Raw genomic sequence first — 4,610 nt, forward strand, 5'->3', positions numbered from 1 at the left:
TTTTTAGAACAATTAAAACAATATGGTTTGGAATGATATTGAATTTTCTAAATGTCGAAAATACAGCAGCTTACAGCTAATTGCACCTGGCGCCTCTGATACAGCTGCATCTTCGGGCTGCAAACTCTCTCCGTCTTTTGACGGCGTAAACACGTATTCTATATTACTCTACATTGTGTAGCCTTTGCTTGCAGTGCCCATTGTTTTTCTCATTTTCTTTTCCTTTCCATTTCTTTGCTAAAGAAACAACGATGTTAGCTGAAATAGCTCCAAACGAATTGGCTGTACTCGGAAAACGATTGATTTTTTTACCAATCGTGATCTGTAAAATGGACGGACAAGTGCACCGTTCAAGTTTACACGGGGGAATGCCCACCCCCACCCTTTGGATCGCTCCAGTTAAACAGTTGAATGGTATTAAGGCCGTCCTCAAAGTGAGCGTAAACTATTAGGATTAGGGATGCACGATATTGAAATCTTTTTAAATCTGCCGATGCCGATACCGATATATACACCTCTGCTTTTTAATTATTGAAAAGTCTCTCCTGTACTAGAATGAATCTGTTATTATGATGGGGTACTTGCTGTAGATACGGGACATTAAAAACTTGATTTGTATCATTTTAGAAATAGACATTCACTCATGAAAACTATTTAAATGATTTCAAATATGGCAGATTTATTATATTTTCACGTCACAATTTTTATACTTGAACAGTACCTCCTTGAACTTGAACAACTACAGTTTCCTTAAAACTGTGTTGTTGACAATGACACATTCTTGACACATATGCACAGAAATGTAGCTGTAACTCTGTAAACTTAAAATGTCTCGCATCACTGATACTTTACAAACTCCGCAAATAGCCATTTTGTCATCATCCTTTGATACTGTGAAGTCCTTCCACACAGCCGACATGTTGAATCATGTTGTTGGCACTCATAGTAACTTCTAAAACTTATTGTTCCAATCCTTGATTCTGATTGGCAATATCGCGTTCAATGCCGTTGTAAAATCCAGCATAACCTTTCATGTTGTCCTCATAACATAACATTCCATATAACTGTGCATCGAATATTTCAAATAAAAAAAGACGTTACAAAGTTACACGGTAGCAAGCAACCTAGTCGTAAAAGAGAATGGCAACATTAGTTGTGAATTTTGATTTGCTGGGTGGGCTGATGTTTGACGAGTCGATTAGGCCTACGGTTTATTATTAAACTATTTTGTTTCTTAAATTTGATTGTCTTTATTTATGAAATCATATCAAATATTTGTAGTAACAGTTTTAGAAAAGCAATAAGGCCTGCAAGTCCGTGTTTTGTGCAGATTTTAGAACAGGTAAGGGGAGTTGTTAGGCACAATGCCATGGGCTTATTGCTTAATTAAACATTTGCTTCGCGTGCGCATAATTTGCACGTCACCCTATCGGCCAGGTACATCGGCAGAAAGTTTCATATCTGCAGATGCCGATAATTCAGTTTTGAAACTTTTATCTGCCGATACCGATGACGTGCAGATATTATCGTGCATCCCTAATTAGGATTTTTTTTTGTATAAATTGGGCTTAAGTCTCACGCATTCCCCGTGAGATGCATTTCTACCATTTCCCATGCAACACCTTGTATTTCTCATGCAATTAGGTTAATAGCCTAATTTTTTCATGGTAGGCCTATGTGGGAGAATCAGTATTAGCCAACGATTGATAGTGATGGGAAGTTCGGATCATTTTACTGACTCGGTTCATTGAATCTCGTTCAGTAAAATGAACTCATCTTTTTCCGAGTCATTCGTTCATTTCAATAAGTCATTCGTTCATTTCAACATTTGTTTGCCAATTCCCTGGCCTAAATACGTTCACTGCAAGCATTTATCATATTCTCATGTAGGCCTGCATGTAAACCAGAAGATTCCAGCCTACTTTTACTCCATGCATCCGCCAAAATGAACCAGCAGAAATTCCCGACATAGCTAGGCTAGATCTAGCTCAGATTTGAGCAGTAACATTAGCTAGGCTAGCTATCTACATTTGTTTTCTACATTATAATGTACTTATCTTTCAGCTTGCTTGCTAGTCTTTCTTGTTAACTCACATAAATAATTTGTCTGCCTCCGTTTCTGCCATCTGTAAACCTGCTTTGGTTATTAAAAGTCAAGTTTCTTACTTCACTGGAAGTTTTAGGCCTGGCCATGGTAGTTACGCAGGTTACCTCTCTTTACAATGTGTGCTTACTGTGGCAACAATAGACACATTGTTGTCTTTGATCACTCAAATAAACTTGCCGTGAAAGCGAACTGTTTTGCTCTTGTGCTGTTAAATATGTCTGATAAATGTTTGGTTCCTGTGCTGTTAAACATGGGTGATAACTGTTTGGCTCCTGTGCTGTTAAACATGTGATCAGCAAGCTGATTGGCACCTGTGCTGTCAATCATGTGTTATACTCGCTTATCAAGTGGACAGATCTTTTGGGCAGACGCTGTGTTAGGGGGGTGTTAAGTGGGTTAGGGTTGGGGTTGTTATATTGCAATTGGATTAGGATTTCAAGTGGGCCGCAAAGTGGAAAAGGTTGGGAATGGTTGCTAAAGATGATAGGGTTAAACGTAGTGGAGAGGTCATGGTGGAAAGAAGAAACCCTAAAGAGGATGGCCATTGTTTGAACATATCTGAGTACTGTGCTGGCTGGATACATAATTCACCAGTTGACCTACATAGCGTTTCCTATGCTTGTCCCATGCTGTGCTGATGCAGTCCTCCTTTCCAGAAAGCCTGATGTTTAGTTGTTGTTTAGCTGTGTTTTACATGACTTTCACTTGTCAGTTGAAGTAAAGCTTTATTTGACGTCTTGGTAATGCTAGGGAAATCAAGTATTTCTCAGATTACTGTGTTTTGATTTATTACCAAGCAGCAACAGAGTTAGGAAAATGAATTTACTATGTTGCTTGATCCCATCTGGACTACTGCTTTACTTGCTGTGTCATTCAGTAGATGTGGTGAAAACCTTTTACACATGATCCTTTAATGTGTTGAGTTTTGTTTTTTTATAATGGTTCTCATGTGCACATGGGTCCGGGGTTTGAGTGCAACACCCCAGAAAGCTGATCCCAGGCCACTTCTGTCACTCTGCTGATGTACATGAACCAAATGTTCCAGCAGAGCTGTGATTGGGTATGACAGAATAAGCAGAAAAACGCTGACAAATATTTAACAAGGTCTTAAATCAAATGTGACAGCTGCCATGCAGCGACTGTCTCCAACAATGCTGTCATTTACCCATTTGTGAAGCAAGAGTGATGTATTTGCAAAGGGGAGGTTCATTCTTGACTTAATACACTCAGCCAGAGTGGCAGCATGTCACGTCAGATCCCTGCAGCTCTGGCCTACAGCATGTGAGGAACCAAGCAATGTAGATAATGGGAATAGCAGCACATTAGTTTTAGGCTTTTCTTGGATTTAATTGTTTTTTTCCAACACACACATTAAACTGTCAGACCCAGCACCGCTTATGAAGAGAACCCATGCATCCCATGGTGGGCTTCTTCAGGGTTTGTTGTGGTCAACATTTCAAAAATAAACTTGACCATCATTTCATATTACAAAATATGGCAAGACCATTGAGCAGGTTTAGAATGAGTGATGCATACAACATAGTAGGGTTAAGTGTGTGCAGTCCAGACCTACCTTTCTATACCAGATATACCTCTCTATACCAGATACCTTTATATACCAGACCTCTCTATACCAGATACCTTTCTATACCAGATACCTCTCTATACCAGATACCTTTCTATACCAGACATCTCTATACCAGACTCTCTATACCAGATACCTCTCTATACCAGACCTCTCTATACCAGACTCTCTATACCACACCTCTCTATACCAGATACCTCTCTATACCAGACCTCTCTATACCAGACTCTCTATACCACACCTCTCTATACCAGATACCTTTCTATACCAGACCTCTCTATACCAGATACCTTTCTATAACAGACCTCTCTATACCAGATATACCTCTCTATACCAGATACCTTTCTATACCAGACCTCTCTATACCAGACCTCTCTATACCAGATACCTTTCTATACCAGACCTCTCTATACCAGACTCTCTATACCAGATACCTCTCTATACCAGATACCTTTCTATACCAGACCTCTCTATACCAGATTTACCTCTCTATACCAGACCTCTCTATACCAGACCTCTCTATACCAGATACCTTTCTATACCAGACCTCTCTATACCAGACCTCTTTATACCAGATACCTTTCTATACCAGATACCTTTCTATACCAGACCTCTCTATACCAGATACCTTTCTATACCAGACCTCTCTATACCAGATATACCTCCCTATACCAGATACCTTTCTATACCAGACCTTTCTATACCAGACCTATCTATACCAGATACCTTTCTATACCAGATACCTTTCTATACCAGACCTCTCTATACCAGATATACCTCTCTATACCAGATACCTTTCTATACCAGACCTCTCTATACCAGATACCTTTCTATACCAGACCTCTCTATACCAGATATACCTCTCTATACCAGATACCTTTCTATACCAGACCTCTCTATACCAGATACCTTTCTATA

The sequence above is a fragment of the Hypomesus nipponensis genome, chromosome 13, assembly GCF_054491055.1.
Source record: "Hypomesus nipponensis isolate SF chromosome 13, ASM5449105v1, whole genome shotgun sequence".
In the NCBI taxonomy this organism is placed as follows: domain Eukaryota; kingdom Metazoa; phylum Chordata; class Actinopteri; order Osmeriformes; family Osmeridae; genus Hypomesus; species Hypomesus nipponensis.